Source organism: Larus michahellis, chromosome 11 (assembly GCF_964199755.1).
Source record: "Larus michahellis chromosome 11, bLarMic1.1, whole genome shotgun sequence".
NCBI lineage: Eukaryota > Metazoa > Chordata > Aves > Charadriiformes > Laridae > Larus > Larus michahellis.
The window spans coordinates 18783034-18809947 of NC_133906.1; the positions used below are offsets into that span (position 1 = coordinate 18783034).

Genomic DNA, 26914 nt, shown 5'->3' on the forward strand with positions numbered 1-26914 from the left:
CAGCACAATATATTTAGACAAGTCTCTGCTCTTATTATTGTTTGTGAATGTTTCTTTTTTCCTCTTTTTTTGCTTTTTTTTCTTGAACCTTTCATTCCAAGTGTTACCTGCAACACATATGCTAAAAGCTCCTTCCCTGCTCCTTTGCAGTGGAAACAGACTCATTAATGGACTCATTAATAATCTCCGGCCGGACACAACCCAGGGAGATCTATGTGCTCTGAGTTAACATGTCTGTGGCTACCTCTGCCAAGTGGACATCTATTATTTTCTCACCTCAGCCACAGAAATGGCTCCCCTGACAGAGGCACTTTGCTATACCACAATACCCAGAGATTGCTGAATATTCATTATATCTGACTACCGAAAGTGCTTTGCCAGCATATGGTATTCGAGCCAAGATGTTTTATTACCTCTTGGCTTTTGCTTTCTTCAGAGAAAGCGGTGTGGCTTCTATCGTCAGTTCATTTAACTTTCTCATCTGAGCTCCTTCACTTGTGCTTTGCTTTGAGAAGGAGAACAGAGGGAAAAACTCAAATTTAGCCCTAGTGCTTTGGTTCCATGAAAGTAAAATTTACAGCCCTGTTAGTCTGCTGGAAGATTGATTAAAGAAGACAGGCCTTTGAACTTTGTTTCAAACAAGAGGTGGTTGTAATAACTGTAATCTTCTGCTTTATTTTTCCCCATGTGAGGGAGGGAGGAACTCCATTTCCCTTTCTGTCCCAGGGAAAATCAGGGACGTAAGTGGCCTGCATTCAAACAGCTGCAGCCACAGAATCCTCTTTGTACCTCCTAAAATTGTGTATGGCTATTTTGTGTTGCTTACTGAGACTTAAAACTAGCCCACTTTGCTTCGTGGGCTTCTAGCCCGATTAAGGGTGAGCAGCAGAAATGACCCTACAGGAATGTTGCAGGATCATCATCTATGAACTCCATCTTCCAGGGGAAGTGAATATTAATCCCCTGGTGTTTCCCACTCCATAATATTTGCTACTGATGTAAGAACATGAAAGTGGCTACAGAGAGACAGTCTGCAGGTCCGTCCATGCAGGGTGTTGTCTGTGGTCAACAGCCAACAATAAATAAATATACATGTACGAAACTGGATAGAGTGAGCTTTCTTCTGGTCTGTAGAAGCAAATGCCAAATCCTTGTGGCCAAACAGCTGCGTACTCTTACAGGTTTATGCAAATTTACAAAATTCCACTTTTGACAAAATGTTCTTTTATTCATTGTCATTGGAAGAAAACAAACAACCAAACAACTTAAATGCGTCTTTGATCATTGTGTAATTAATTGAGAATTTATCTTCACAGTTGTGGAAGATTGCTTTAAAGAGCAGTCTTTCCTTACAGTACCCCTGCCTATGGTTTGAGAGATTCAGGTTCAGTCCGTTCCTCTGGCTGAAAGTGTTCAAACCCGCTTTAAGTGCTTCACAGAAGGCTTCCCTGCCAGTGAGGTTGTAGGCAGGGGTTTTGTGTGTGTGACTGAAGGTGAGAACTCCTGCTTCAGCAGCTGTGCTTCGCGTACAATACTTAAATATTGAGCAAGGGAAAGAGCCTGTCTCTACGCCGTGTGGGGCAGTTCTGCATGTTCTGGGCAGCCCAGATACCACATCGGGTGAGCAAGAGCCCTGGGGAATTTGTGGCTTGCTTGGTGGTTTGACACGTTCTTGAGAAACGTGAATTCAAATGCCATTAGGTAGAAAAGGGAACTGAATCCCAGTCCTTTGCCTGCAGTCTAGGACACGAAAGACAATGTTGTTATCTTATTGTCAGATGTACGCGGTCTTTAATGGCTATCTAAAGCATATGGCTTGAATCACTGATAACCTGATAGGCTGTGTCCACTCTTGTGTTAGTTCTTTTCACAAATTCTTTTTGAATTCAAGGGCACTGCACCCAATGCGTTTAGGATTTGCGCTTGCTGAGATGACAAGAAGTATTTAACTCTGCAATTGTTAAGGCTCCGTTGCATTGATCAAGGCATTTTTCACTGATTGCATAATGAGGTTTGACTTTCTACTTTTTCTTGTTCTGCAATTGATATTTTCTGTCCTCGAAAGGAATTTAGATTAACAATAAGCATGGGAACGGAATGACAAATGTGTCTTATTTCTTGGATGCTCTGCAGAGATCTCTTCATGCAAGATCTTATGTGCGAGCAATATAGGCAGAAAGATGGGCACAGAAAATAGTAGTGGTGGTACTTACGTGGAGCTATTCTGCTTTATACTAGTTTAGATTGTGAGTCTCTAGTCAAACTCTCTTGACATTACTGTTGTAAGATGATAATTCAGAACAATTATGCCATATTTTACTCTCTGTAGATCCTGGAGTCAAACCTCTTCCATTGATAAAACCACCATGTCCCCTAGTTCTCAGCTCAGTAGATACGCCTTCGTAGTTGGAAATGAAATTATCTAGGTTTTTAAAGTACATTTTCCCCATGCTTAAAAACTGCCTAACAGGTTGTTTATGGAAAATCTGTTCCAGCTATAGATGCAGAACAGAATAAACTTAGCTGTGCATCTGGCTACAGGCATTAGAAAATCCAGCTAAAGAACTGGATTTTCTAGTTATTCAATGTTTGCCTTCACTACGTTTAGCCACACTTTGCAAAATAATAGGTTCATGTACTCTCTCTGCCAACAATATTAATATTTCAACATTGCATAGCTAAAATAGACTTCTTTATTTGTTTCTGTATTAATTCTTTGTATGCAGGTAAATACTGTCCTTAGCTTTGTGGCGCTCTGTGGAGTGCCTGTATTTTGCCTTGGTTCAGATTTCATCTCAGCTGAGCTGGTCAGCGGAGGGGATTTATGGTTTTGCTTTTCAATCGTAGGTACATGACAATCACAGCTTGGTTTACAAGCAAACTAGAGACTTGTTAAGTGGGCAATGTGATAGTTCTCCGAAACTCGGCTGGAGGAAGTACAACTTGAATAGACAATGACCAAGTCTGTGTGTAACTTACTCTTCAGAGCAAATTTGCATGGTGTTTATGCGCCAATGATGATGAAAAAAATGTATTAAGATTTCTTTCCTTGCCTGTAGTTCAGCTGGGCATTTTGCTGTGTTAATCCTGTGATGCGTGGATGGGCTGAGGAGTTCTTTTAATGACTTTTGGTGGCATGAAAATTTCCCAGGAGAATCCAAAGCTCTTCTTAAAACAGTTAAATGTATGTGCTAAATCCCATAGATATGCATAAAGCAAGGCTGTGAAAGGGCATGATCTGCAAGATAATAGCACTTTCCTTGACTCCTGTGAAACATCAGTTATATCATTCTACTTGCTTTACCCTTACTTACTGTGGTGCCAACCACTGAGCTTCTGCGCCTAAATTTTCTCAACTTAGTGGTTCCCCCTTTCCCTTCCAATTAAATCAGCTTGATCTGACGGTTTTGAAGCCTTTTCATGCCGGCTTTCTGTGTGTCATTCAGATATGTCAAGTCCATCCCCTACAATGCAGGCTCATGAAACTGAAGGCTCAAAGTGGTGCAGCAGCCCTGAATAGCAGCAGAGCTCAGGAAATTAAGGAGTCCTGCCTTATTCAAATGGGGGACAGAGATTAAGTTAAAGTAAGACATAGCGTTTTCAAAAGAAACTCTCCCCATCAGTAATTAGTGGTGGCACGGAACGTAGAGCTTATATAGCAGCCAGAGGCATTTGCAAACTCAGAAGGTAGTTGGTTTCACTTGTACATCAGGAGATAGATGCTGGAGATCTGCATTTATTGCCTCCTTCCACAATGGATTTGGGTTTACCTTGTCAATTTTTTTTTTCGTGAAAAAATTCTCCATTTCCTTTGATGCAAGAAGCTACCAGCGAAGAGTTCTCTCTGTTTTAAAAGGTTATTTCTAGTTCCTTGAGACTCCTGCCCATATTCAGTGCGCATCAGTAAAGGCCAGGGCGCAGATTTGACATAACGAGAGTAGAAGCAGCTGCAGCCCCACGTTTAGGCAGGCTCGGCTACCGGCATCACTGCGTGGGTCTCCCGCAGGAAGCAAGGTGCAGGAAAACAGAGCAACACTGTGGGAAGGCAGAAATGTCATCTTCATTACTGGCCCAGATTGAACCTGGAAAGGGGCACGACTGATACAAGTGGATGAGCCATGCTGTCAAAAAGAAAGACTGTCTCTGGACCGCCTGCAGTCAGGCGACGGGAAATTTAATCGTATTTCCAGTTTCCATTTTAGACACTTCCCAGCATTGGAAATTTACTGCCATTATGTGACTCTTAAATTCCAAAATAATTTAGAACTACCTTTGGGATCAAGATGTTCTTAAGACTTTTTTTGTTGTTGTTGTTCCTGGGTCAAAAATATTTAACTTTTGAAGGAGCAACGCCAGGTTTGTACCTTTTATGAGTCAGTATATTTTTAGCTAAATCACAACAGCTGTGTTATCCTTTTTTTTTTTCCTTTTTCTTTTTCTCATGCCAAATACAGGATTTTTCCTTCAAAAAGAATTTTTGAATAAAAGCCATTATCCTGTATCAGTAAGAAATTAAGCCACCGTAGGGATCCTTTGATTTCTTCAGTGTACTAAAGGTAGGGCATAGGGGATTTTTAATTTTATGGTTTGTTTGGTATTTCAGAGGCAGTGAACACTAGTGGTTAGATCAGCTGACAGTGAATCATAAATCACGACACGTTGTGTAGCTTTTGTCAAATCCTGTAAGTATTCTTTTGCCTTATTAACCCCTTCTGAAAGGATGTTATTTATACCCTACCTGAAAACAGGGATAAATCCTCACAAATGGCAAACTCACTAAAACTCAGCACAACATTATACATAATTTAAAGTACAAAAATGGAAGGGGAGGGACAGGATTTCTTCAGGGGCTGGGGCTACTAAACCATCGCTCCAACTCCACCTTGTTGAAATCCCCCCCCCAAGGATGGAGTGCTCTCTCTGGAGGTAACTGGGGACACTCAGAACGGACAAGCACCTCCTCTCATGAGGAAAAGCGTCCTCTACAAACCGGGACACACGGATAAAGGGGTGTTCTGGGACTGCGTTGTACTGGCATTTCAAATGTTGCACTTCCTTGCAGGTAGCTAGAAGAGGTCAGTTCCAGGCTGGTAATTCCCTCCCATCCTAAAAATCACCTAAAAAGCCAACAGGTTTATGATTGTTTGTTGGTTTGGCATTTTTTTTTTCCCCTTTCCCCTAAACGCCCCCTGCATGGGTAGTAGAATTGGAAAGGAAACAATTGGTGAATAAATATCAGTCATTAAAATCCCTTTCTTTCTATGCCTCTGCAGCCCCCGTTCTGGAGGCTCTTGCTGTCCGCGACTCTGAAACTCCATCCTGACCGTGGTCTAGAGAAAGCGCATTGTTAGGTGCCTTAAAACGTATAAGAAGCACTAGTCAAAAGAGGGGCAACAATTTTATGAAGAACTCTAATCTTATTCTGAATTTGCAGAACCAGATTCTGGTGGTGAAAATTTCAGCAAAACTTGGAGCAAAACAAATGTTACTTTAAAGGTTTTTATTTTCAGAAATAAGATGTGCCAAACACAATATAATAATACTAATTCAAAACCACGACTCTGAAAACGGTTTTGGCAAAAGGGTGTAGAAATCCTGATGAAAAGAAAAAACAAAAACATAAAGTAGGGGCGGTTTCCCAGAAGAAAATTGCCACCTTTTAACAGAAAATACTTTACCCATTCTGATGCATACGCTTATGTTTATAATTCAGAAATTATTTAGGCTTTTATTGCAGTCTATATTTTAATGACCAATTGACATTTAACTACCTTGTGATTACTAATGCATTTAATTGAGCTTTCAATTCCTTCCTTCCTTGAACAAAGGCATCCTGGATCCAGTAACAAAGACATTTCATCTCCTTGCAACAGGTCTGAGTCTTTCTGCTGCATATTGAAAACCGAGTTTGTTTAGTGTTCTTATGTGAAATGAAATACAGAATAAATATTTATTAGTTTTTAAAAAAGTAATTTTGAAACCGCTGCCACTTTCACCAGCACTCAGGGGGTCTGATTAGTGTCTCTTACTGACTTCATGCTGCTGACTTCAGAGGAGTTGCTCCTCTTTCTGTTTACATGTGAGGAAAATGAGGTGGTTCTTGCTTGTGCTGGAGGAGACGCCTTTAGGCCTAACCAGTCTGAAAAAAGTCACTGACGTGATAAAAGACTTCCTTCTAACCCATGGGGGCAGTGTCCTGTGCCGTGTGTCCAGGGTGCTTTGGGTGCACTTTGCTCTGGAGCGATTCAGTGCAGCTGGCTGGGGATGGACAATCACCCAGTGCTCTGAGAGCTAGTGGAGAGGTTTGGTTACCTCCTTACCAGCCTTCTTAGCGCTGGCACAATAGCAGTGATACCAATATTGGTCCCGGGCTTCAAACCAACGTGTTTCCACCAACCAAGACCTTCAAGCTTGCACATCCCCATGCATATGGAGCCTCAAACCTGGGCTCTTGCTCTGCAGAGTCTAACCTCCAGGCCATTCTAGCAGCGTGACTGACACCTAGCTAATAGAGGATTATAACTTCCAAATGAGACTATGCAGTGGGAGCAGATGAGTGTTTAAATAACAAAGAGTCTCTTTTTATGCAAATGTCCCAAGCAATAAAGAACAAAGAGAGGATCTCATCCCTCTCCTACCCTCTGAGAGTCTGGGAAGTGTAAGCAAATTGCTCCTACAGAGAAGGAAAGGTTTTTGTTCTCTTTCTTAGCAGCCGTTATGTGTTCTGCAAGAAAAGCAGAGGAGAGATGGTGAACACAAGCCTTCCCTGGGGTCTGGCTTGGAGGGAGGAGAAGCAAAGTAGGAGACAAGGCTGAGGTGTGTAATCTAGTTCCTTTCAGCCTTCTCCCCCTTCTTTTGTGAAAGCAGCACTTGATTTATTTGTTCACTTGCTGGCCTAGAGAAGGCTTGCTTGCCTCCAGCATTGGATGACTGTGTAACTGCAGCAAGAAGCTTCCAAAATCCATAGCAATAACAGAAGAACAGGAAACAGAAAAATTGGATTAAAAGGTATCTTCCACTGTATGAAAGCCCTCTCCATTAAATTGAAATAGCCACAGTGCAAAAGGAGGGTGAAAGCATAAGAGCGTTAGAACAGAGCACGAAGCTCCATCAGCGGTCATGTCTTTGACAAAGACTTCCGTGAACTCCATGACTTGTTTGTGACCACGCTCAGGGCACAGGGTTAATTACACCTGATGTAGCATCCAGGTCACCTTGAGTGGGACGGTCTGTGATGGAAGAGCAGTGAAAACTGTCTGCGGACAAATTGGTTTATAAACCTGGAGCCTTCTCATTCTAAAGGGCACTGGCTCCCTTATTTCTTTTAGGACTGGTAGGAAATAAGTCTTTGAAGTAGCTAAAGCGTGGGCTATTGCTGAAGATTTGAGCCAGGATCCATGCATATGAAAAATGAAAAAGTCTCTGTCTCGGCTGGGAATGTGCTGCGGGTTCCCTTCTCCCTCTCAGCATCCCTCCCTTCACCTATGGCAGGAGGAATTTTCTTCTAGACTGTAGCCACTGGGTTTGGGGAAGGAGGGCTGAAGGGTCAGAATAAAAACACAAGGCAACAGCAAAACTTTTTCCACCTGACCTCTGGGCATCACCAGTTCAACACTCTTATTCCTCAAGGAAGCTTTTATTCTAGCAAAGGACAGTGCTGTGAGTCACTGTCCCTCCCAAACTGCTGCTCTTCATTGGAAAACTCTCCTACCTCCACCTGATAGAAAATCTTATCTGGCTTGACAATAGCTGATTTATTTACCAGCTACAAAACCAACACCAACAATTTTGTTGATGGGGGAGGAGAAGATCCTGCACTAGGAAGGCGATAATCTTGAAAGGTGTTTTTCTGCGTAGAGAATTTTGGTTGAGATTTGATTTTTGGAAAGAAGCCGGAAGGGGTTACTTTCATAGTTGCAGAGGAAGGTCCTGTGAGCAGGCTGTTGGAATTCGTGTGACTCTTCAAGTGCTTCCAAATTGCAAATTTTCTACATAGCGGTGGTGGGGAATGGTCCCTGCTCAAAAGGTGTGTACCAGAACTGCAATAACGTGGGGTGGTTTTTTTTTTTTGGAGTGGACATTCTTATTTACTGTCTGCCTGTAAAGTCTCCAGCACAATGGGATTCTCTCCCTAGACGACACAGAGACGTTATCTCTGCAGATATTCTTGCTGTTCTGCATGCATGCACTTGAAATGTTGCTGGGGTGGGGGAGAAATCAATCACAGAGCTTCAGTAAAATCCATAGGCGGAGAGCTTCGATGCTGCCGGTTCCCTTGGGCACCCAAATCCCCCAGGCATCGTTGATAATCTCAGTTTGTAATTATTATCAGTAAACATTTTGCTGCTGGGAGCAGGTGAGTGCGGCTAGAAGGAACTGGCATATATCCAAGGAATTTATATGCCACCTTATTATCATAATAACTGTATCAGGGAATAGACGGTGTGTTTCCTTACTGCGTTTCACAACTTCAGTGACTGAGACACAGAAAAATCCATAGTCTAACCAGAAATCTCTGTCCATTCGTGAATTTGCATTGAAGTGTCCCATATTCCAGACCAGTATCCTAACCTACATCTTTCCTCTCTGTTGTCATGCATCAAGGGAGAGATGGATGATTTCAGTATGTCCTTTTCATGGGGAGAGTTGACATTTTGTTATTTTTCTCAAATTCCTATGAAAAAATGTCTTAAATTTTTCCTTGTAGAAAATTAGTCATTTTGGAGTTTCTTTTTTTTTTTTTTACAATCAAGTTTTTATTTCCAAGTGTGAATTTGTTTCATTGTAACTTTGATTTACAACAAACCAATAATTTAATCCAACTTCATGGTCATCTTCAACAAAAGTTTTATTTGTAATTGATCTCATGATACGTCCACGTGAAAATAGAAAAGTGGAAGTAATATAAATGAGTGAAATGTCAATGTTCCAAAATAAAATTAAAAAAAAAAAAAAATCCCAAAGCACAAATTCCAAAAAGATCCAGTGGTTTTTTTTTCATTGAAACTGATATATTACTGAAACCTAGAAATCAGTTTTGTGCATATGGCTTTCCCAAAGTGAATCTGTTGAGATGAAAAAGTTGCATTAACGTTTTCTGAGACGAGCTAAAACCAAATTCTCACAAAGGAGATATAAAAGAGTAGCAGTAATCTTTGTATAGCAATAACCAGAAATTCTCGTACAAAGCTGTTGGTATGCAAAAGTTTTGAAACGGAGCAAAGATGAATATAAACAAGAAAACTGTTATTAGTAGTTTTCTTTACCTTGTTCTGCCATCCTCTCGCCTTGTAAACCACTTCCGTGAAACCTCCCCCCTTCTGTCTTTGGGCAATGAACCTGGTAGGAAAACAGAATGGAAATGAATTAATGTAACGTGGGTAACTGTGTCCCACCTCGATTCCTCCGCTGTTCTCAGCGTCGCAGTATCCGAGTGCCTTCCAGGAGTGCAGCGAACAGTGTGACTCGCATCTGGCACGTGTTTGTTCTGTCATTCCCTCCTCTGGGGAAATCCTTTTCAGTCGAGCAGTCCGTTAGGAATTCTTTTTGAATATCCGCATGCGGGATGCTAAATATTTGCTAGAAAAAGGCCAGGCCAAATAAATTCCTCCTAGAATGGAAGAAAACAAAGTTTGTGAGGATTATTATGTCTCATAAGAGCTAATATCATAGTGATGAGGCAGAGCAGAGGAAAGTTGTTACCTGCATGCACGAGATGTAGAGTTGCTGACCACACGTCATTGTGTGTCATTGAACTTGAAGATAAGGACTAAGACCCAGAGCCTGACCTGTGCTGTCAGAGAGAGGAGAACTTGGATGTACTTGTGATGGCCCAGCACTACCCGCAGGAGCTGCTGCAGGGGGTTGTGATGCTTCAGTCATGATGGCAACTGAGAACAATCCACCCGGTCCTCTGCTGTCCTTGGAGCCCTTTAAGCTTCCTGCTGCCCATCTGAGCAGCCTGGTCTGGTGGGAGATGTCCCTGCCCATGGCAGGGGGGTTGGAACTAGATGATCTTTAAGGTCCCTTCCAACCCAAACCATTCTATGATTCTATCTCAAGTCCTGGTGTCCCCTGTCCTCTGCCTTGCTGCATCGTTACTTCCCAGTGGCATCGGGCCATTATATCAGATGGCTGGCAATTTTTGTGATAAATCTTTTGACCGTGCTTTGAGCTCTGCTGTTGCTTCAGGTCTTCCATGGACCATTTCCACGCTGGGCCACGGCAATGCACTGCCCGCAGATACAGGTGGCTTTTTTGTAGAGGAATCCAAATGCTGGAATGAATGAGGTGCAGACATTAGGATCTATTAATCTGATTTAAGCTCCTGTTACCTCTGTCAGCCTAGTGGTCCCTAGAACGGCATTGAATGGCCTTATTTACTATAGCTATGTTTGGCTAGTAGGAAACACTGGGCTTGAGGACCTGAGGGGAATTTAGGTTGGTTTCAGATCCCCTTAGTATGATTCGTATTGTTTAAAAAAAAAAAGCAACACCCCAAAAGCCACTCAGCTCGCCCCAGCCCTTTAATTGGAATTACAGGTGAATTGCAATTATCTTGTAATTCCTCAATATTCCTTTCAGGCATTGAACTGAGGCCTCATTCCCCTTTCACTGAATTAAATTCATATCTACACAAAGAATTTTATTCCTAATAAAAGGAGAGCCTGTTCCACTCAGAGATTTTGATGGTACAGTTTTTTTTTTTAAAAAAAAAAAAAGGTGGAAAAAAATTGAAACAGCTTATTATTATTTAAAAAAAATACACAATATATTTAAATGAAAATACTTGTGCGTTATTTGGTGTGTGTAGAGGGGCTCTGAAGTGGTGCCCTGGCTGGGAGACTGATGTCACACATGGAGTGTCACAGAGGAGTCAGGTTCCAGATAATTATATTCTCGAACCATTCCCGAGTTATCCAATATGCAAAGTAGAAACAGGACTTGTTCCTCCTGAAATGCTGTGTCTCGAGGGTGTTCCAGGGTAACGAACATGACGTGTTTATTGCCCTGTGCAGTTTTTTTTTTTGTGATACCATATGTAGAGTCTTGTCCCTGACGGCTCTTGGCAACTGTCTCCCTTTCAGGGGCCGGGAGGAGTCCTCCGCTCTGCTGCGGGACTTCTGGTTGTGCTCAGTGCATGGTCTCTCTGCCTCACTGATTCTGCACCTATCCAGAGGCACAGCCTGCCTGGGAAGAGTTTTCCTGTCTCCTTTCCATGGTCTGCTAGAGAGGAAGAAAGGGGGCACACCGACGCCAGGTGTGATGATGAGCGTTTTGCTCTTCTTCTGTGCCTAGCATCCCTAGCCGTAAAACAGTGAAAACAGCCCCACCGCTGAGGAATATCCCGCATTCCTATTGCAACTTGGTTTCCTCGTCAGCAAAATGTTTACAGGCATTTTAAACACTGATTCCTCACACTAGTGTTTTTTAAGGGTAGAAATTGAGGAAATTGCTTCTGACAAAATAAGTACTTTAATCTGTTATAAGAATTATGGGTCCGGTTGGTTAAATATTCGTATGCAGCAGAGGTTTTGTGGCTTGGGTAGTGGTGTGGTCGTTGTTTATTTAGGCTACAAAACTGATTGGGATGATAATTTTTACTGGCTTCTAAATAAACTCATATACATTTGACCCTCTTAGCAGTACAAGTTCTTCTCCAGGAATCTTGTACCTGGGCAGTGTGTCCTTCTGTAACAGGAAAAATAACTAAATTCAGCAAGTTTAGGTGTAAAAAAATAATCAAAATGAAGAAGCTGAGCTCTTTCTTACGTAGCCCTCTTGCCTTATTCCCCATCTGCTAGCCGCTGTTGTACCAAGCATCTCTCTGGCTCTTTGTACCATTCTGCCTCTGGTCCAGAGAGCTGCTCTCCATTCCCAGGAGGGCTCTAGGCTCTGAAGCACTACTTGAAACTGCTGTGCTGGTTGAGTTGTTGTTCATGGCATTGCTAAAATGAAGCCTCTGATGCCTCCTTCTAGGGGACTTAAAGGTCACAGGGGACTCTTGGGAAGGGCATGAAGGGATGGTACCGCTGCCTTTGGTGGGTGCTGTGAAACATCAGACACCCAACTTTAAAGTGATGTTGACTTCTGGGGGCTTTACCCCAAAACAGGCTCTGTTCCCATCAGATACGAAGTGGACAAGTCATGGCTGTATGTAGGATTCTGGCTGAGGCCGTTTCTTGTAAGGCCGAGTGGTTTCCAGGCACAGGAGAAAGTGCTACTCCCTTTCTTTTGCTCCGCCACTTTCATGCATTCACACGGACACCTCTGTTCTTTATCCAGCTTTCCCAGCAATTGGAAATAGGCTAGAGGGGAAACTAATATCAGGAGCTTAACCTCAAATGCCCTGTCAATATGATACTTTTTGATAAAAGCTCTTATAGATGTTATTAACAATAATCTATCTTTCTTCAGGCTGTTGACTTTCCTACAAAGAGCAATGCAGAGCAGTGTCCTTCCTTCAGAAACCTCAGAGGCAGTTTAAACACCACCCCCTGGGAGGACCTTGTTCTCATCTAAACATAAATTTAAATTTATCCTTATTCAGCTTCATTGCTGTCAGGGCCGCTACTCAAAATAGGACTTTTCCATAGGTGAAAGTCTCTAAACGCTGAACTGGCAAGCGGCAGACTTTTGCCAGATTTTTTTAAAAATTATCACTCTACTTAAACTTCCACATTAAAAATTAATATGGGTTAATGTCAAGATGATGTTTCTATATGAAGCGCCTTTTAGGGAAGGAGTTTGTTTTCTGCTTATGCTCTTCCCCCTCTCTCTGTACGATCCTGTGCAGGCAACCCTCCGAAATTCGGTGTGGCTGGATAATACGCAGTCATTAACTCTGCTCTCGGGCTCATGGACGTATTCAGTGCTGAGGTCATGGTAGCCTCTCTGTAAGGGATCTAGAAGTAATTTATGACAGTTTAATGTGATTAATTTTCTTTTGTTCAATTTTTTTTTTTTTTTAAAGGCTGCTTTTACAGTTTTCTGGTATTTTCTTTATAGGGATCTTTTCCTTTGTTTTGTCCTCTGTGAAGTCTGTGATTTGCTGTATTCGAAAACGTGACGTTTTGCAGAGAGGCTGGTTTGGTTAGATTCTAAACGTTTCTCTGCTTCTTTTGACACTGAAGCTGTCAAAAAAAGACTCAGGGGGTTAGGAGAAGAGAGGTTATCTTCCTTGCACAACAAATGTGACATCTTGACTGAATTCTGGGGTCCCCTGTGAGCCCTCCTGGAGCCCAGGGCACGGTGGCTTTCCTATTCCTGTTACTCTCCTTATGGTTTGCTACCGCTTTCCAGTTGTTGCTCAGCTTGCCTCACTGGTGACATCACGTCCCGTTGCTGACGAGCTGAGTGTAAAGCCAAGGGAAAAGAATACAACTTCAGTAAGTTGTATGATCTCGTTAAGCTGTCCCCAGACAGCAAAGCTCTCATTTTCCTCCCTGGTAAAAGGGAGGAGGATGGAAGACAGAGGAAGCAGTGATAGCTGCAAAGCTGAGTGGTTTTCCAAAGGATTCTGTGAGAGATCAGCTGCTTTGGGTAAAGAAAGCAGAGGCTGAGAACAATTTTGCCGTAAAACTGACTTAGTGCTGAGCGCTACCATGAAAAATTGTGATGTACTGTGATAAAAATTGTCATGTTTATTTGTCAGCATGCTTGGCTGGTAACGCACTGCTGTCTGTCCAGTCTGTGTTGGCTTTGGGTTTTTTGCATCATCTTTCCCTTATAAGTAAATGACCTGCAACACCCATGGAACTTTTCTGAAATGAATCGGGGATTAGCCTGGCTCAGAGAGCACCTGGATCAGTAGTGATGCACACTGTGCAGTGCAAAGGTGCTAGGAGCTGTATTTCTCATGCATTGGGTGCCCAGACAGGCGGTTGAGTCACCATCCCTGGAGGTATTTAGAAGACGTATAGACGTGGCACTTAGGGACATGGTTTAGTGGTAGACGCAGCAGTGTTAGGTTAGCGGTTGGACTCAATGATCTTAAAGGTGTTTTCCATCCTAAATGTTTTTATGATTTGTGTCCTGGGCTTGGTTTAAAACTCTGACTAAGCTTGATGAATGGGTTCACCCCCCTTTTTTTTTGCAGATTCTTGTGTGTCTAATCAGGACTGAACCTGCACTCTATCTTCTTTTCAATGCGAGTATTAATAAAGTCTTTCTTCTCCCTGGCCTCCAGTTCTAGTGGGACAAGTCAGATTTGGGTGTCTTTGAGATTCTTCTCCCCTTTTCAAATGTGGTTTAAATTATCCAGAAGAATTTAAGAGGGATTACTAATCTGCATGTGCCCAGCCACTGGCTTCACCAGGAAGCTGGGCTAAAAATACATGAAGGTGCCAGTTTACTTGCTCACCTGAGACCTTGGCTTGTACCTATGAATCTGCTGTGTGGTTATTTAAATGAAAATGTCCTCCTCTTGCTTTCTAGGCCCTCCAGCCTTCTACTCTTACTGATGCTGTTGACCTGAGTTCCTTGTGTGCTCTTCTCATCTCTACCAAGGTGCAAAATTCGACTTCTCTACTGTCACCGATCACAGCCTCCTCCCATCCATGGCATGCTCCCTCCAGTCCTCTCTGGTAAGTTCTCCTTCTTTTCAGATTCAAATCCTTCTTAAAAAGTCATAATACCTATGAAAGTATATACGTGGATCTCAGGGAAATCCGCTCTGGAAATGGTAAAACAAAATGTTTTTTGCTCGTTCAACATTATCTTCACTGAATTGAAGGGAAAAAACAAAGAAGAAAAGAATTTCTAGCTTCTTGTCTGTCGAGCTTGAAACAAGCTGAGATGCCTAACTGCAGTGCATTAAAAATGTGGACTAAAATCCAGTGACATTACTCAGTTTGCGTGAAAGATCAAAGAGAACACGTGAATTACTTGCAAATCCCCTCGTTCCTCTGATGTCCTGGCAAAGCAGCAGTGAGCACTGCCCTGGCGCGATATCTGGAGGAGTCCTGGATAGTCAGGAGTCATCCTGAAGTGACGGCTCCTTCCCTCCCTTGTGTTTTTTCATAAGGCCCACCTCAGATGAACACCCGGCAAAGAGCACATGCTGACTTGCTAAGTAAGAATGTTACGTGCTTGTCCGGGGTCATTTTTTGGTTTCCGCACATTTTCTGTATGTGTGATACTCAAAGCTGTAGACTTCTACTAATACGAACTGTCTGGGCAGATGCTATTGAGATCATATAGCTATCATAGCTTTACATAAAATTCCATCAAATATGCCAAACTGTCAGCATTAAATTACACTCTGGGCCACCTCTCAGAAGGTTCAGCAATTTCTTTTGGTTTAGAGGGTATCTGAGAGGCTGCTGGTTTTGCCCTGCTAATTTCTGAAGATGAGAGTTTTGTTTAAAAATTCTCAGCAACGCCTGGAACTCTCTTACGTTCAGATGAAGTGGGAAAGTTATTAACCTTGAACGAGCAGAGTTTGCTTTTTAAAAAATGAATCAAAAGAACATGTTTTGATACATTAAAAAATGCATGTCATAAAACTGCTGTTTCTGTGCCTGCCAAAGCCAAGAACTGTTCAGGCGTGGGAAAGAGCAAAGAGGAAAAAAAAAAAAACAAACCAACAATAAAAACTATCCAAGCCTAAAGGAAATATTAGGAAAGGAGATGAAAAACAACTACCTGGGATGCCTGTGAAACAACGGGTTTTAATCCCCTGCTGGTGCTACATGTTTCCTTAGAAAGGGAATTTATAGATAAAGGAAAGATTGCATGGATAATGTGCTTGGTCACTGTTTGTAACCCTCAGCTTGGGGCCAAAGGCTCTTCTCAGAGGCAAGAAACAGCACTTCCTTGCAGATAGCAGGAATTCCCCTGTTTTATGCATCTCCTCTGCAGATCTGCTAGTGCTTTAGCGAAGGAGTATTTGCCTCCAATTTTACAGAAAGGAGGCAGCAACGATCACGTACAAACACGCGATGGACTTGGGAACCGCTTAGTCTTTGGAAAAATGTCATAGCAGAGAGAAATTTGTAGCTGGCGGGAAAGAATAGAAAGAGTTTGGAAATGGAAGCACCGGCTTTGGAGTGCTAAGATAAAGTTTGCAATATAGCGAGTTTACGAAAATCTTCAGGATTACAGCATTTGTCCGTACACAGCAGTATGCGAGTTTGGATGCTGGCCAGGATGCCATCTGCAAGTGTCCAACAGAAGTCCCAAATGCTTTGTAGAACAGATATTGCTCTCCCCGCACTCCTCAACGACAGTTCCAGCCAAGTGGGAATGAAGGAATTTTATCAGATTAGCAGGCTATGGGCTACAAGCAGAGAGCTAACCTTGTCTGCCTTCAAAGCCAGGGGTGTAATCCCTAAATTAAATTTACATGATTTATCACATCTAGGAAGGTTGGTGAAACAACCAGAAAAACTAGAGAAGGGAGGCAAAAGGACAGCCATGGGACTGGAGGGGTTTTCTCTTATCAGTGGTGAAATGCACAACTTAAACCACTGAAATGGGATTAGTACTGGGTCCCCAAACCAAATTGTTCTGAAACACAGAGGTGTTTAATATAGTGCTATCAAAATGCAATATCTCAGGACAGCGACCCATCTGTTATCGCAGAGGAATCAGATGGAAAGTGCATTAGAAGTTGGAATTTGTCCCCACTGGGAGAACTGCACTGAGTCATGGTGATGTATGGGATCTGTGCAAAGGGAAGAGAGAAAATATTCTCCCCATGATTTATCTATTGTATAATCACCACCACTTTCCACAGCCTTTCCATTCTGTTGGCTGCACACAACAGCAAAGAGAGGTTCCTCCTGGCTCCTTTGCAGTCTGATTATACTGGGCTACAGTGTGGAGAAGCTCTGTTAGGACGGTGGAAATATGTTTGAAAAGAAAGGAGAAACTAATATGAAAGACAAAGGCCAACAGAAGCTGGCCTAGGAGAAGAAATAGCAGATTTTTGATGCATTTTATTCACTTCATGCCTATGTATCTAAAGTTGGTACATAGAGGGAGGGTTTGGTTAAGCACCTTATGTATGTTGCTTCTTCACCGCCAGCTTTGAGGGCACCTGATAAAAGGCATTGTGCAAACACAAGTCTATGGAGATCTAACAGGGAATTCGGGCTGTGCAGGACCCAGGCTGCTTTCGGAACAGCGTGGGTCTAGGACCAGGCTCAGTCCGTGGGTCACGGAGAGCTAATGCCACATTTATGTCTGTATAGCTAAGATAAGAACTAGAACCAGGACAGGTCAGTAAAACTACTTTCCAGCAACGACAAATTCGTAGGGTAAGTCAGAGCCTGAAAATACTTTACCCTTTGCTCCCGGCGTGGTGCTTTTGAGCGGCAAAGTAGAGAGAGGATTTCTTCTCGGTGACTCTGGACCATGATGGTGATATGCTTTTCCTTTCTGCAACCGCTGAGTGCTTGGTGCTCACAATAAAACTCATCCTGTCTTTCCTTCTGCAATCCCCTACACCATCGCTTTCTACTGCTGCTTAGCTCTAGAGGCAGCTTGCCTTCATCCAGCTACAGGCCTCTGATTTAATTAGCTGTTGCTTAAGTAACATCTACAGCTAAGAGAGGAATAAAGCCACATCCTCAAAACTTACCCCACACGCTTTGCAAAGGGAATGATTAAAACTTTCTTGTTATCTCTAGGAAGCCTAGGTACTTCCTAAGAAAGAGCTATGAAATGGTTTCCCCTGTTAACTGCCGGGACCTTAGGAATCCGATCATATTTCATTTTTATTATCTGTTACTAGAACTACCCAGGTGGCATATTGAAGAACACTTGTCAAAAAATGTAGCAATGTTCTTTTATCAGGAATAAATGAAATTTATCTCATAACCAGATCGCTCCGTCTGAAATTACTATAGATCCAGGCAAAGAGGAATCGAAGATAATGTATTTTCTTCATTTATTGCATTAGCATTCATAATATTTCCTTGTATTTTTCCATCTTTTTTCAATAAAACCCCCAGGTATTTAAAGGCTAAGAAGGACCATCTTGGGGTGTTGGGTTTATTTGGTTTTGCTGAGTTTTGCTGGTTAGCTGCTGTTGGCCTGTGGCCAGTCTCACACCCCCTTAGTCTCTCTTGCAGCCTGTTGGTGGGGTGCTGCTCCAAGGAGACACCTCGTTAAAGTCAGGTTGGCAAATGTATGTCACCTCCTCAAGAGCTCCACGGTGATTAAGGTTGGGATTTTCCTCACCTAACTTCAGCTTTCTGAGCACGTTCGAGCCAGTTCCTGGACCCATGCTAACAGGCGCTTTCACAGGTAGCCAGGATTACTTGCCCTCTAATGTGTCTTTCTCTCTTTCTACTGTTGAGGGAGCCTGGATGACAAACCTAGGTCACATACTTCATTTTTTGATGCTTAAAATGAGATGGATTCTACCCTCCAATTCCTTCAAAGCTATTTACTTGATTTTTCTTCCCTGGCTTCCTCTGGCAAGAGGCTATTCGAGATCAGTTCTCCCTTGCGTGAGGAGATTCTCGCTCGATTCCTCCAAGGCTTGACCTTTCCAGAGCTTTTTCATTTATGCCACCTGCTTCCCACATTTGCCACGGCCTTAAATAGTTTCGTACCATCTCATGAATTATCTTTTGAGTTACGTGACTCAGTCACCTCTGAGTCTCCTCTCTCCCAACAAATACAGGTCATGTTTGCCCAGTGCTTCTGTGTGAGGTGCCAAGCTGCTGAATCAGTCTCTTATTGTCTAAACTCCTTCCTCACAGCAGCACCTTCAGGGCCAAACTACTGCTTGTGCAGTGTCTGAGGGTGAGGGAGAGGAGGGACACAGGGAAACTCTTTTTCCTTGGCCGAGGCACGTGTACTGGGAGAGCCTTGGTGCAGCTGAATGCCTCCAGAGACACAAGGAGGTTGCTGGTCGCTGAAGGCAGTACAGTAGCTCTATGAAGGGTGTTTGTGCCAAGATTTATACATTGGGAAGTTCCGATAAAGTGGAATGGATTTCTTGTTCTCTGGGTTTATTTCCTTAGATAAATTTTTGGGAACCTCAGGCACACTGGAAAGGAGCTTGGAGGGTTGGAGAGCAGCTTTCAGGCCACATACACCTGTTTCCCTCTTATTTACTTTTCCTACTCACACTGAAATTCACTTTCCTATTGTCAAGGTTGTTTCTTTAGCTTGGAAATCAGAACCCTGTGGAGGGAGCAGCCATAAATGTTGAGCATGGCTCAACATTACCTGAATGGCACTGTGATAATATGAGCTATAGTTTGTCCGGTTTGGGGCTGGTTTTGCATAATCACTTGTCCAGCACTGTACCTTTACATAAAGTGGAGCAGCGTGATGACAATGTCGGGTGCTTAAATGCTTAAATGTAATCCAGTGGCTTTACATGCTCTCAGGAACTTTTAGCTTAGGTACACACTGAGCACTGGGACAACAGTGTAAGGAAAGCTGGTACGAAAGAAGTAAACAGATTTTTTTGAAGAAAGGAACTAATGAAGAAATTGGGGAGAGGAGAAGCTGATTAGCATCCTGGGCTTGCTCAGACGCATGGAGAGAAGGCAGTCTTTCCTCTGGTATGAGGGATGGGGTGGGCCCGTCGTGCCCCACATCAGCTTGTCCTTTCACTGTCCTAGCCAGTTCCTGATGCCACCAGGCTGAGGTCTGCAACGCAGCCACCTCATTAGCTCTGTCTCTGCTGCTCGAGGGACCATAGGATGTGTCTGCCAGAGCTAGGTGATCTTGCACCGAGAGGGGAAAAATACCCACTGTAAACCTCACCCAGATCATCACTGGTCTGGAAGAACAACTTTCAGGAAGCAGGTGAACGAATGATTTATCACAAGGCGGTTTTGACCCTTGCCAGGGTCTTATTAAACACCTTCTTTCTTTATGGCTGACTGGGCGTAGCATTGAGAGACTGGTCACAGGCACTGATATACGTTTTTCCCATCTTACTCTCCATTACCTGAGGCATAGTGGGAGAGTTTCGGTCTTTGAAAACATATTAGGGAAGCCTGAGAGGGAAGGAAGTACTCAATCAGAAAGACGGTGTGCTCTGCTGTGCAGTGTGGGCTAGGCGACTTGTGCCAGTTAATGGCAATTATTTATTTGGACTCTGTTTTATTTACTTATGGGGCTGATGCAGCTGTGGGCAGTCTGCTGGTCCCTCACCAGAAATGGATGTGTGTGTAGACAAATTCTGTTTAGTTCCCACAGACGGAGGTAAAATAGTATAGGTTTTAGTTGGAGGAGTCATTAGCTGCTGCTCCCTACAGACAGCAGAGATTCCCCACTACTTGGGAACTTCGCGTCGAAAGCCGATGTCTCAAACCCCAGGTTCAGCCCACCAGACTTTGTCCTGAAGCATCTACGTTAGCTTCCAAACAACCTCCCCTTTCAGTGTGAAAGGCGCCTGCGCAGGGTTGAGACCTCAGTGGAGTGAATCATCCTTTGGAGACACCTCTCTGCCCTAGAGACGGCCCAGGGTCACTAGTTACTATTTCTAACTTCAGCATCCCAGTTAAATGCCTCCAGCCCTGTGGGGTGAAGCTGTGTCCTGTCTCCCAGTTAAACTGCCGGTGTTTAATGAAGCATGTGGGCTTTCCAGCCTTTTACTGCCACGGGCGGGAAGAAGGAACCTTATAATTTCCACCTTGAGACAGAGATGTCCCTTGTCCTGTGTTATCAGGGTGACAGCACCCTTTGTACCCTAAGGGTTTTAACTTCATGGTGGGAAAGTAAGAAAACACTAGATTTTGTCCAAAGGAAAGCTTTGAATTTGCCAAATACTTGTGAGGCAACAAAACTTGGGATGGGCCTGATTTACACCTGCTTTGTGGGTGTAATTTTCTCTGCTTACCGGTCCTAGGCTTTGTTTGCTCTGGGAGAATACCACTGTGTGTGTTTCGGTGTGACATTTACAGTTTTCCTCATGCAAATTGGCCCAGCGGCAGCCCAGGGACAGCAGACCATGAACTCATAAGGGTTGGCAGGGAGAGTGTGCAGCGAGGTCCGGACGGGGGTGCGATTTCTCCTCCCGGCAAGGAGGGGACTGGACCAGTCGCTGTGAAAGGATGCTCTGGAGAGCTGATGCAGAATTATTTTCCTTTTGCTCCAGTTGCCCTTTTTCTCAGCAAAATCAAATTAGTATTTTAGGGCCATGCTGCCCATTTTCAAGCCTCGAGGCTTTTTTTTCACTGAATGATGCTATTTAGTTTATTATTTTTTTGTCTGGGTATATTTAAGAAAAGTTGTGAGAATACATATTGTTCCTCCCTCCTCCTTCCCCAGACCCTTTCACAAATTTGAAAATCATCTGATATAATTTTGTTTAAAAGAAGAAAGGAAGAGAAAAGTAATTTTGGAGGAAAATTTGAATGTCTACCTAAAAATAAAATATTTTTGGAAGGAGTGAAAATTAGGTTCTGTAGTTGGAATTGATTTTTAAGGTTCACCATGGAGTTTGCTTTCAAGTCCCCGTGGCAGCGGAGGGAAAGAAGATGTGAAATAGGAATGATGATACAATGATATTGGGGACTGTAGAAGCTGGTGGGTGGCTTTGGTGGCATTATAAGCAACAAACCCATGGTGCGGCTGCATGGCGCACCGTAAGGTGAGATACCGCAATTGTCTGGAGAGATGGAGACGCTACTTCTGCTAGTGTCTTGGAGTAAGGTAAACTATGCAGCAGGAGCTGGCACAGCTTTTGTATTTGGCTCGATATGGCACTGATTTATATCAGGAAGGAATTCCATGCAGCAGGGCACTGTAGGGAGACAGTTGCTCGTGATTTACTCATCATGCCAACCTCGCTTTGAGTTTGAGTTTTATTTTTAAAAATCCTGTGTAGTCTCTTTTTTCCTGCCTCCCTCCCCTGCACCGAGCGGCACTAAATGCCGTTTGCCACGGAGGACGTTTAAACTAATTTTTCAAAAGTGCTGATGAAGCAGGACACACTTTTATGGCTGCCGTAATATCTCCCAAGCTTGCTTCCTTGATTGCGTTTGTAAAACGCCGACCTTAATAAGTCCAAACCCCAAGGAACGGACGGTGCAGGCGGTAGCCCCTGAATGACAGCCCATCTGCCTGCGTGTCTTGCAGGCCAAAACGACTTCATTACAAGGCAGCATTAAGCTGAGTGCAGAGCCTGGCAGGAAAGCTCAGCTTTGCTGTAGCTACCGCTATGCTCTTGCCCCGTTTGATCCCATGGTGCGTGCCAAGGTAATTGGCACGCAAGTTCTGTTCCTCCTGCTGGGAGGCTCTTTCATTACGCAGCATGTTTCCCGCAAGCGGGGAAACGTGCGCTTTGCATGTCAGCATATTTACACGCTGGTGTAGTACAGAGCCGGACGGCCGCCTCCCGATGGAGGGTGCACAGAGATGGACAAAAATTTCAGACAGCAAGAGGAGGAGGGAGGGGGGACAGGGCATGGTGAATGCTGTAATGCAAGGAGACTGCTATTTCTGAAGCCCCTCTTTACCTGCCTAGGAAGCTTTAAAAAGACACTTCAGCCAGACGCCTTCAGTGCTTCCAAAAGCTGGAAGTTCGGTGACTCCACTCGGGATCATACGTCATAGATCTGGAAGACTCCTGATACACATAGATCAACATCCACGTGTTATCCAACAGTGAATGCACCCACATCCTGGTATCCAGCCAGGTATCCATCCGGGAACAGACAGCTGATGCCCATCCAAAGCAGTACAAATCAGAAGGACTGCCAGGTCTGTCTCTTCTGAAGAGGAGACAACTCCGTAGTCAGGCTCAAAACTATAGCGTTTGGTCTGCTGTCACAGGCAAGAGAGATCTCTCTTCCCTCAGCTGAAAAGGGCTGGAGCCGAGTTCTCGGCGTCCTTTGATGTCCTGTTCAAGTCTGTGAACGTGCCTCAGCTCCAGCCTATGGCACCTGCGGGTCTAAGCCAGTCGGCAGCTCTGTTACTGTCCTCTGGGTCTGACCTGCAGGTACGGTGCTTCTGACCTCTTTGGCTCTCCTGAAATTACACAGTCTGTCTATCCCTAAATTCCTCTTTTTCTCCCTCTTCCACCCTGGATGCCTCTTGCCCTCGCAGCCCTGCCCTTGCACCTATCTCCCAGTCAAAAACTTTCTCTGGAAGCAGGGATCCCTCTGACCAGGCTGCTGGAGTGGTTCGTCTCAGTTCTCGGCTGCAGCAGCCTCCCTGTGCACACTTACGATGGCAGCACACTCTCCGCGGCCAGAGGCCCTACTATTTCGGTCCTGGCCTTGGTCTGGGAAGACTGCGGTGGCAGATTATGTTGCGATTCTGTAATAATGCTAAAAGTTCGGGTGTGCACAGAGCTTTGTATACTTGTAGCTGACTTAACAGTAGCTAATTAATTTTCCCAGCATTGTGATTCGTTGGGGCAGCATTTTCTCCATCTGTGGCTAAAACCCTCTCCAAAGCTTCGTCCTGTCGAAGTCACCGACATGGGATGATATCAGACACACGTGTTCTCACCCCGTGCCTACTCCCTCTAATTGCTGCTTCCTGTCCCTTGGTATACTTTTTGGGTCCAAATGAATATGGAAATTACCTCTGAATGAAAATAATTGACTCTACTAACTTTTGCTGAGGTTTTCGTGTGACATATTTCCTGGCTCATGTGCTGCCTCTCCCTCTCACTGCGTCCTGGTTAGGTTGTTGTGCCTAGAAAGCATGCCTCGGTGAGAATCAGACTGGGTACTGGGTCCTGTTGGGGAACCAGTAGCTGGGGAAAGTGATTGAAGGTCTTTGGCAATTTGCTTTCAAAAGTCTTGGCAACAGGAGTAATTTAGATCTAATGAAATAGATGTAGGGGAGAGAGGAGGTCATCTCTCAGGCCAGAAAAGGCAGCTTATGTCATTTTTCTCAGCAGAAAATCCTGTGGGGTTTCTTCTCCCTTCTCTCACTTGGGAGACATGGGCTGCTAGAGGTGCTGAGGTGTATCTGAGTCTCAGGCTGAGGGGGGCTCTGCTGGGGCAAAATAAGTGAGGATAAAAAAACCCTAGTGGCACAGATCCTCTTTCTTGGCCATTTAAAAACCAGCCAGCCAGTAACACCCATGTATTTGTTTGCAGGGTCATTGTGCTTTCTGCGTGTGACTCGCTGCGTGAAGTACTCTAAGGTGCCTCTAGATGTTAAAAACCTGGTTCTTCCGCGGTGTGACTCACTTTCTCCTCTTTTCTGCTACATGCAGCAAGGTGTCAAACATCTACCCCTTGCAGCAATAGCTGTCAACGTAACACCACGTGTGTGGGCAATCCCCGGCCTTTGTCTGGAGCAGGGGGGGCGGCAGTGCATGGTCTGCCTGAACTTTCTCCATCCTCCCCAGAGCCCAGCTGGTGCACTGTTTCCAATCTTATTGGCTAAAGAAGCACAGGATCAGTGTTTTTGACTTGTCAATATTCTTGTCCACCTTCTTTTTTATCCTGCTCACTCTTACTGCTCTTTCTGTTGCGCTTGTTTTATTTTTGCCTCTCTTGATTTCCACCTCTGCTCTTTTGCGGCACAACCTTTCCACATGTTTAAGTTCATGGCCCTCGTTCTGTGTATTTGATACAGTTTTAAGTAGCTTTGTAGGTTCTTTTCCCCCCTCAGTCCCTGCAGAATTGATATCACTCAGTCAGGTCATAATTTCTTTCCTCCTACGGATTCCCTATCCTGCTGTTGTAACTGAAGTCTCTCAGCGCCAGCCTAACTCACTGCACCCCTGTCACAGCCTCTGCATGTCTTTGTAACCATCCTTTGTTAGACTGCTGTCAGCAGCTAAATGGGTTTTCAAATATTCTCCCTCTCTGCTGTTGCTGAAGCTTTGCTGGTGAATTCAACCTCATGCCCTGGACCTCTGAGCAAGGAGAAGAGGGACTTTCTCATCCCTATCTCTGACCCCAGAGAAACGGCTCGGTGAGAAACGGAGGTGGGAATCAGGCACTGATTTTTCCAGTGTCAGTGCCATGACCAAGAGAGAGACTCTGCTGCTGCGTGGGATATTGCTTTGGAAGGAGGCAAGAGCCACAGCAGGTGCTTATTTATTGTATTTTCGTTTGTGACCTTTGCCTCTTGTCCTGACTCTGGGCACCACTGAGAAGAGTTTGTCCCTATCGTCTTTACTTCCTCCATCAGGTGTTGATACACATGGATAAGGTCCCCCTGGGCGTTCCCTACTCCAGGCGAAAAAATCCCAGTTCTCTCAGCCTTTCCTTGTACATCCAACGCTCCAATCCCTTACTCATCTTTATGGGCCTTTGCCGGACTCTCTACAAATCGTCCATGTCTCCCTTGCTCTGGGGAGCCCCACACTGGACTGAGGACTCACCAGAGTGTCGCACCAGTGACGAGTAGAAGGGAGCAACCACATCTCCCCTGACCTGCTGGCATCCCTCTGCTCAGCACGGCTTACGTTACTGTGGGCTTTGCCATGGGGGCACATTGCTGCCTCACGTTCAACTTGTCCACCAGGACAAGTGCTTGATGTGCACTGCCTGCTTTAGTGTCTTTCCACTTAATTTGTGTCATTAGCGTCTCTTCCGGCTGCTGGAGTCATTTCTGTTTGTATTAGAGTGTTCCAGTTTGGACTGAGTATTATCAGATTGCAATCTGATGCGAAATGGGCAAAAGCTGATTGAAGGGCCAAGGCAATTCTCTCCCTCATCATCTTCTAGAATAAACACTGCTGTTGTAAGCTCCAAAAACACCTGTGAATGAAAGAATGTTCTTAAATTCTTGGATGACTTCCAGCATCTGTCCGTGGGGAGGATAATCTTTCTGTGAAGAAAGGATGGAAGTCTGTGTATATATAAGGGTGACATTAAACTGAGCTACCCTTCCACTCACATTTGTTAATAATCCATTGCATACCTTTCAGAGGCTTAAAGGCCCATTGTGAATTTCTTCTTGGGAAAAGGAGCCTTGTACAGTACGGTTTTCTGGGCCCTAGAGGTGAGCAAATCTTCCTCAAATATTTTGAATCATTGATGGATATTTGTTCCCAGCTTTAATCATTCCTGTCACACCGGCCTCATTTTTACCCAGGTGACTGTTTTTTGTGGCAGGAGGGTGAGACAGTGGCACATTCACATCAGACCGGAGATGTCTCGGCACAGCTGGGAGTCCCAAGGGCTTGCCTGGGAGCAACTTGGATGCTCTACACAGCGATAGGATCACAAGAGAGTCTCTTTCTAAAGTAGCAAAAAGGGCTTCCCAAGCTCCTTCAGAGCTTCTGTTTGTCCAGATGATTTCCACACTGAACGTGGCCACCGTTTCCCTGCGTAAAATTTCAGACAGTTGCAGCCACCTCAGTAATCCCTGCTCTCTCCTGTTGTCATTGATAACCGGCTGTGCGGCAGGTTGGAAAAAACCGCCCAACCTTTTTCCTCTGCCTGTGGCAAATTCCTTGGGTGCTCTCATACCCCCGTCCCCCAGCACCGCCAGGAAAAGCCTGTGTTGTTCTCAAACGAAAAAATCCCACCCAGCAACATAAAAGTTTCTTTGCTGTGGAGGGTCAGCAGTAGGTGGATTACACCCCGAAAATCCCCTGGCAGTTCTTAGAAAATAGGATTTAGATCTTTGTATAAAGGCAACTTTTATTAAGCAAACTGCTATCCAGTTGGCTCCCTGGAGTGCTGAGCTAGGTGAATTTAGGAAGCTTTTAGCCAGGAAATTGGAGGGACACGGTTATCTGTCACAGACTTAAAAACCCTGCCGGTGCCCCCAGGGATGATGCTTCGATATAGATGCAGGAAAAAATCCATATATAGTCAAAGCAGTGAGGACAGGAGAGTGGCTACCGGGTGATAATATTTCCATTTAAAATCAAAAGGAAAGTCCGCAATTTATCGTGAGTTTGTTGGGTGATCAACAAAGAGAACCTGCGGTCTTTAAACACTACCAGCTCCAGATATTCCATTAACTTTCTGTATTATGGGGTGGTTTGTTTTTGTGGTGATTGCATTCCAAAACGTTG

The 26914-nt window shown here is 44.2% G+C and overlaps 1 long non-coding RNA gene across 1 annotated transcript in view; it reads left to right on the forward strand.

Moving 5' to 3' along the window:
* Positions 1–26914, forward strand: part of LOC141750066 (uncharacterized) — an 83766-nt gene that overhangs the window by 51595 nt on the left and 5257 nt on the right. Inside the window, exon 2 of the long non-coding RNA XR_012589552.1 lies at positions 14437–14585. This is a non-coding gene — a long non-coding RNA (uncharacterized LOC141750066). The remainder of the gene's footprint in view (positions 1–14436; positions 14586–26914) is intronic.